Source organism: Cebus imitator, unplaced genomic scaffold (assembly GCF_001604975.1).
Source record: "Cebus imitator isolate Cc_AM_T3 unplaced genomic scaffold, Cebus_imitator-1.0 Scaffold116, whole genome shotgun sequence".
Lineage (NCBI taxonomy): Eukaryota > Metazoa > Chordata > Mammalia > Primates > Cebidae > Cebus > Cebus imitator.
Genome location: NW_016107431.1, coordinates 2,412,054 through 2,420,267, shown reverse-complemented (window position 1 = coordinate 2,420,267; position 8,214 = coordinate 2,412,054). Strand labels below are relative to the sequence as shown.

The 8,214-nt window shown below is 31.6% G+C and overlaps 1 long non-coding RNA gene across 1 annotated transcript; it reads left to right on the top strand.

Moving 5' to 3' along the window:
* Positions 1–7,500: 7,500 nt before the first annotated feature.
* On the top strand, positions 7,501–7,832 carry LOC119472732. Its single transcript, XR_005201921.1, has 2 exons — positions 7,501–7,583; positions 7,743–7,832. It is a non-coding gene; the product is annotated as an uncharacterized LOC119472732 (long non-coding RNA).
* Positions 7,833–8,214: the final 382 nt, after the last annotated feature.

Below are 8,214 nucleotides of genomic sequence, written 5' to 3'. Positions count from 1 at the left end.
ATATTTTGGTCCAACATAAATCACTGATTCACCCATTAAAAAGTAGTTGTGTTTACTAGATAATGATCTTAAATCAAATGAATATTGAATAACACTACAGAATAGAAACTCGTCATTGATAGGCCTCCTATTTGGATGTACGCAATGAACAATGACTTATTATGAACTGCTTTTTAAGTCAGACTGAGAAAAAGTGGGCAAAAATAACATTAAAAATGCCAACAAAGGTAATTATTTACAATGCATTTTTAATGCCTTAGTTCTCAAGTAAGTGTTTTTTCCTTTCTTTTCTTTTTCCCTTTCTTTAAATAGTATTGTGACCTGAAGTAGTATATTTCAGTTAAAAGACAAATAATAATTGTAGTGAGCATTTGTATTTCAAACCTCGTGCTTAAAAAATAAGCTCATTGGAGCTTCTCTCTAACCTAATCCTCAGGGTCAATTCTACGAGATATTGTTATTTAACAGGTGAAAGACTGAATAAAATAAATAAGCCATTGTTCCTCTCATTTGCCTTTCTCAAAACTTCATGGAAATACAGGTGTTGTGAAAGGGAAAACAAGGAAGGTTAAAATTAATAGCTTTTGTGAGGAACAAAGATAAGCTTTGTTGCACTGGTTTAAAAATACAGGACATTTTTTGAAGAAGATATAAAAATGGCAAAACGTTGCAGAAATATTTTCTAACCGTATAACTGGTGAGTATGAAATAAGCTGATATGTGATTTTTAAAATCTGTTCCTAAGATATAAGAGTCATTTATTTTATGGTTTATATCAATATAAACTAGTCCTTACATCAATATAAACTGCAAGTCCTTTAAAGTGAATACCATGAAACCAGCATTTTTGAGTATCATTACCAACGAATACTTTAAAAATATAATGGAATAAGCGTTCCATTATGCTGATCTATTGCATGTTAAGTTGGGAGAATCTGTTTTTTTCTTTGGCAGGAAATAGTTGGAGGTTGATAAAATATATACTGCAATACATCTTTGCTGCTTCTATTTTCTGTATGTATGGAAGTGATGCCTACAAAAAACTAATCCAAGCTTTATATTCTCCAAGTAAAATCCCATTTGAAGGGAAGATAAGCAATGAAATATGATAGTATATAAATTGTTTTCACATCAAATCTCTAATTTCCTTAGGATCATTCTGTTTTCTTTTTCACTCTAGTTATTTGAATATTTGTTAATGTCTTCATTTGAGTGTGTTTTGTACTGTACATCATTTGGACCTTTGGAGATCTCAGGATCAATGCATTGCCCATGAGAAAATCTATCAACAGTGCGTATATTTTAGATGTTATATATATATATATACACACACACACACACACACACACACACACATATATGTATGTGTATAAATATCATATATAAATATATATGTTCATATATTTTCATGTACTTCAACACATCAATCTTCCAAAAATATTAAAACAATTTCTAACATTCCTCCAATAACAAATATGTTTCACATACTACGCAAATTAAAACAATTCATCAGCTGTCATCAATAATGCTGTGTCTCTGAGACTCCAGTCCAGGAGCAGTAGCCAGTCTTTCAAAGGTTTTTGAAAATTATTTGAAGGTAAATTGTGCAATCTGAAGATGCAAGTTTATCTTCAGAGTTTAGCCTAGTTCGCTTTAGATTTCAACTGTTTCGAGAAAAAAAATAATGAAGTAATTTTTTGCTTTGTGTTGCTTGTGGGTAGAGGAGTGTCTAATCCAAGTGCACTCCAGCAAACTAAATACAGATATTTCAGTGAAGGAGAGCCACTAGGATTAAAGTGTGGTATATATAAAGAGATTTTTCCTTTTCAAAGTTTGCCCTCTAATTAAAGAAATATAATTGTTTTCTTTTTTTTTTTCCCCTGTTTTAGTTTAGTGTTTTTTTTTGTTTTTGTTTTTGTTTTTTGTTTTTTGTTTTTTGTTTGTTTTTTTTCTTTTTCCTTTGAAGTTGTTGATTTCCACTTTGGAAACTGGAGGAGAATAAAGTTAGTTTTAGTTAAACATGGAACATTTTTTTGTAGGTAACTTGTAATATACAGGCATTTATGTTTATATATCCATAAAATCGAGGTTTCTTGGTTTCTTTCTTTTACCATATTGATGTTATAAGCGTTTAAAAAAAATTCTGTCTTTTAGAGAAAGCAGCTTTCTCTTTAGTCATATTTTCTAAATTCGTCATGCAAAGAAATGTCAAAAGAAAAATATAAGTTGCATTAAGAGCCTTTTTCTTATTTTTAATAAACTGTTCTAGCCATTTGTTTTATATTTTTGAGTAAGACATTCCTTTAGGGTTAAGTTAGCTTTGAAAGGGCATATCTAATCATAAAGGCAACCTTCAATTAGGAATTTTATTTTCACTCTTTTGACCTTTATTTTATATTAGTCTGTCCTGTTTTCTTAACTTTGTGCCTCAGCCATTTTACAAGCTGTATGACCATGTGAAAGTTAATAAACACTTTTAAGCTTCAGTTTCCAGTTTCCTCAGCTGTAAAATAAAGATAAAATTATGAGATAATGCATGCAGGAATATAAACATGATAAATTCCATATGTGTATGTGCAAATGCCGTATATATATAAATACGTATCATGCGTATATGTGCATATATATACATATATACACAAATAGTGTGGGTGTGCAAATATAGTGCCATATTTCATGTATTTTTCTCATAGTCTTGTCTCCAATCTTTTTATTACTATATTTAATAAGTGTTTTAATTGAATAATTAATAAAATGCTCCAAATATGTCAGACTAAATGTTTATTTCTCTTTTATTGAGAGAAGGAGCATGGCTCTTAGGGCTAAGTTGGGGATTTCAGTTTTAAAAAATTTTTAGAGGAATTTGAAATTATAAAGGATTGTGGTTTGTTGGAATAGAAAAGAAAATCTAGTTCTTTTGTAGAGAACTAAAACTTTCAAGTTTGTGTAGAGTTTCTTTTTCTTTTTCTTCTTCTTTTTAAATTATTTTTTAAAAATTGAAAGGACACCAAGAAAAAAAGAGATGAAAATCAGATTATTTTTTGAAATCAGAAGATGAGAAATAGTAAAAAATCCTTTTAGATTATCATTTAAAATTGAATTACATTCTCATTTAAATAGGGAAAGCTTAGAAAGTAGCCTACAGGAATTCCCCCTAAGGCTGAAGCCAGACATTCTTTGCTGATTTAGGCCCTTAATTAGGCATAAGCTAATCATGCTGTGAGCTCTAGAGACAAGATGACACATAATTGTTAGTGCTAATTTCTTAATTGTTAGAAAGTGATACTTCAGTACATGCTTCATCCAACAAGAATGATCTGTAGTCTGGCATCTCCTCTCTCCATGTGTCAACAATTTACACTTATATTAAGAAAGAATACTTAACAATACACTTAATTCTGTTTACAGTGTCCTCAAAACAAATTTGATTTTAAAATACAACCCCCTTCCACTAATGGAGAGATTGATGTGGTTCTTCAATACCGAAAATGGGAAATTCAGTCAATGTGTATAAAACTATTTTTTATATTAAATCATCCATGCTAAATTATCCAATGGCAAGTCCAAATGGCATCGGAAGACAAAAATGTCTATGAACACATCAGCCTTCTAAATTTGCCCTGTACTTCCATTGTCTCAAAGATAAAATTAATTACAATTATTATTAATTCATATTCATTTTATGCTGTGATTTTAGGCGAGAAATCAAACACAGTATAAATCAGTATTTCCTTCTTTTGCAAAAGAACTGGATTTCAAGGAGGCTACAGTCATTATAATAAGTTATTTACTTGCATTTGCTTGAATAAGTAATAAAAAATGTGGAGTTAAAATTTCTTGGAAATGACAATTAAGAAAAGGAACTTCATAGGGGAACAAAAACAAGCATTTTAACATAAAAGCATTAAAGGTTAACATAATGAGGCCTTTCTCATAGGAACCAAGAACAAAATAGTTCTTTCGCTTCTGGTTTATTTAGACCTCATAAGTCAAAGGTGGAACCAAATATACTTACTGAAGAAAAGCTGAAAGTTTTATACTACTGATATAAAGTCATATAAGCTCCAATATATAGGAATACATTTTCTTCCCCTTTCTTCTCTCTTCTTTCCTCTTGTGCCACTGAATGGACTTCAAAGGAAGGAAAACAAAAGAGCATAGCATAAAGTAGATTCGTATGTTATTCCAAAATTAAAAAGAAAAAAATTTAAGGCAATGTTATTAGTAAATTTTAGTGCATTATGGTTTGCAAATATTAAAATTGCTGCAGTTTCTTTTCAAAATTGATTTTAGTGAGTTTTTTCTTATGCTCTTAAGATAAGTGTGCATACATGTTGTGATATACTAATGTTATAGTACGCATTGATAATTATAATAGCATGCATTTTAAAAGTCCTGGGAAAAATAATTTCAACCCACCTTTCAGCCCCCAGGAAAGCCTGAGCAGAGCCTAGGTTCCCAGGACTGAGGATGTAGAGATGATTGTTTCTGTGCTGCCACCAAAGGCAGATGGTATAGTGAAGAAGGCTCTTCTCTAGGGCAAATAATGGTGAGGGTCCAGGAAGACCTATGGGTGGTGGGGGAGCAATGGATAAAGGAGGGACACTTGTCTTTAGATGTCTGTCTTTGCTGAAAGCACAGTTCTGAATGTCCTCACAATGTGTTCTACCCTTTTTCTAATCTTCTAAAAATGAACTGTGTACATGTAAATATGTTAATTTGAATTTCTATATTCATTACCATTATAATAATTTGTCATTGATTCATAATTTTTTATTAGAAAGTTTATAATTCCATTCTTTACAGAAGTCCAGTATGAAGATATTTTAACTTAATAGTCTTACAGTATTGACACATATGAATTCACCCTAATTTGATCCCAATTTATATTAAAAAAATATAATATCCTCTCTCTTATATTTATTTTTAAAGGTCAAATAGTCTTTGAATACATCAGTAATAATGTTTGAGATGATGAGTCATTCTAAAATGCAGAATTAGATGATATATAGGTAGATAGCTCTTATGCTTTGATAGGAAAATAATCTGTCCCTAATTTCCATACGTTCTTGAAAGTATTTATAAACATTAGTGTTATTTGTAATGCCAAGTGAAATAAAATATGTTAGGTTGTAGTGGTAGTATTAGATCAACAAATTCTAGCTATTTAATCAAGCATTCTCTTATCTGATAAAATTAATAAACCAAAGAAATTAATGGAGTTAAAGCATAAACACTGTGAAAGCCTAGGTATAAACAACAAATGTGTTTCTGGAAGAGTAAAGAATAACTTAGATGTAATTAGGTAAAATACATTTATAGTTCTAAATAGCATGGCGTGTCACATACTAATACCTTATAGAACTTGAATCCTCATTATGAATAATATTTATAAGAAATATAGACATGATATCACAAGATTTTTCTCTCCAAAATAGGTGAATGTGGTGTGTGTGCATGTGTGTGTGTGTATGCCTTCTATAAGTTATAACAAGTTAATTTAGATTTTATAAATAAAGCAATAATATACATAACAATGATTTCCAAATATGCATTAATTGTGTATTTATGTGAAACTCTTTACCAAATTTTCTTTTATTGGAATCACTTTCAGCACTACAGAATTAACTCTATTAACCAACTAATTCAACTAAAATGAGATCTGGGAAAATCATCTTTGCATACCTTTAGAATCTGATTTTTGAAACTACAGTATATATAACTCCTATTTGCATTATTTTACAAATCACTGTACTGTTCAATTGCATTCTTAACCTTTATATCTTTGATTTTAAACCTATTTGATTTTAAATTTAAAATCTATTCATCCATTAATTGTTGATTTGCTTCAAAATTAGTCAAATGAAGCCCAGCTATTATTTTACCTTAAGGACCCCAGAGTTGCACTGGCAAGTAGAGCTAGTGATAACTACAAGCTTCCTAGAGAAGCCATTTTGATTCAATTTGATTATGCTTAACAAACATTTCTTGACCAGACTGGGCCTGCAAGCTGCTAAAAGAATAAAGATGGGTCTGTTTTAATCCTCATCTGTAAACATGTTTGAAACAGTACTGTCAAAAGGAAAGTATGGTGCTGGAGGACTGTTAAACAGCTGCAGCAACTTTCTACCTCTGAAAGTGAAGACTGGGATTTAACTTTGATACAGAGTCCTTTCTGCAAGATAAACAAAATTATCAAGACTTTTTATTCATTTAGCTGTAAAACAAACACCTACTCATTTTTCCTAAGATTCTTCCCCAATGCAGATGGTGAAAAATAAGTCATATGTTCAATTTCATGAAGGGGATTGGGTGCTTCTCAAGTTTAGAATAATTTACCTTTCTTACATTTGTCATTAGGCCCTCCAATGTCTGAAGATTACTAATTATTCTTAGTATATACTTTTAACTTTATGTCATCAGTTGTCACAATGATCGGAAGCTAAAACCAAACATATCAGTGAAGTCCAAACTTCTTTTTATCTCATCATTTACAGAAGCCTAAGAAAAGACAATTGTCTTGGTTTGGGTTCCCCTTGAAAGAGATCCTGAGAAAAAGTTTTGAATGCAAGTACATAGTTTATTTGGGAAATCAAACCAAGTCTGAGAATCTCCAGAAGGAGATAAGGACATGAGGCAAGGAAGCGAAAAAATCAAGAGGGTGCATAGTGAAGCCAGTTACCAAAGAGGGAAAGTGGAGCTCAATCCTATTGGCAAAACCTGGGAAACACTACAGAAGATACCTTAGAGGTACTTTAGGAAAGAAGCCGAGATGTTCATCCTTAACAGTGAGTCCCTTATTTGTTGAGGGAAGATTTAGGGAATATTAATTCTTGGCACTTCTGGTATGCTCTCTGTAGGAGTCAAATATGAAGAGCCAAAAAAAAAAAAAAAAAAAAAAAAAAAAAAAAAAAAAAAAAAAAAAAAAAAAAAAAAGCCTTCATACCAAGAAGATCACAATATATACATAGGAAGCAGGCTTAGATATATACATTTATATTAAAGAAAACACAAAGGCTATAGAGACCAAGGATTGAATGCTGAGTAGGATTTTTTTAAACAGCCAATCAAGGACTCCAATCTAACAGGGTTTAGGAAGGGTCTTAAAGTGAGGAAATGGTGTAGAAGTTACGTAGTGGGTCTTAAACACAAAAGACTTTCTAGAGAAGCTGTTTCATTTCAATTTGATTACAAATAAACATTTCTTGAGCAGACCAGGGCCTGCAACATGCTAGAAGAATAAAGATGGGTTTGTTTTCATCCTTATCTGTAAACATGTTTGAAACAGTAGTGTCAAAAGGATCCATATCGGGAAGGCAAAATCTCTGAATGCTTCTGAGGAGCTGACAGTATCTGAGTTTGTTATTTAAGCTCTGAGTTAGCTGGAGATGATCTGCTGTGTATGTGCAGTGTTTTAAGATTATAGTGTCCAGGGGCTTCTCTTTTGTACGTAAAGCCCCCATCTGAGGATTCTGGAATTTGCTGACCCTGCTTTGTGTGTGACATGCTGGCGTCGGGATTATGTTTCCAGCTAGGTTGTCCCAAGTATCTGCAGACTGGGTGGTCCACGCGGGGTTTCTCAGGTCAGTGCCAGCAGAGAAAATAATAGCAGTTTTGAAAGTACTATATTAATCTCAGGCAGCATCTGGGGAATCAGCCATATTCTCACTGATAGGAAAAATAAGTTAAGTATTTTCTCTACAGTTAACTAATAGGGCTTAACAATTTCGTTTATCTTGCAGAAATAAGAATATGGCAATTGGACCTGAAGGAAAATGATGTCTCTACAATTAATAATCATGGGGCTTGGAAGGCCCAAGGAGAAAACTAGGTGAGTTTTAGTCCTAATTATATGAGTTCTGGAAATTAAATGTTGTAGTGATAATGAAAGGTCTGTTCATGTTGTAAAACTACAAGATGTAACAGAGGTAACTACTCATACATGGAAATAGATTTACCAAGGTTGGGCCTAAAGGCATATGATTCTTTGGCCTAGAAACTTGGCCAAGAGAGATTAAGATTGTGATGAGGAAAATAATGAGAAGGAAGAAGAGGGTACTAGTAAATGTCTAATAATATATCTATACTCATATTAATAAGAAAATTTTAAAGATATACCTTTTTCTCTCATATTTACAATAATTATAATTATACAGAGTAGGAAATGAAAATTTCTAAAAATCTAGAGATAAAAATTTAATCCAAGGTGGTCAG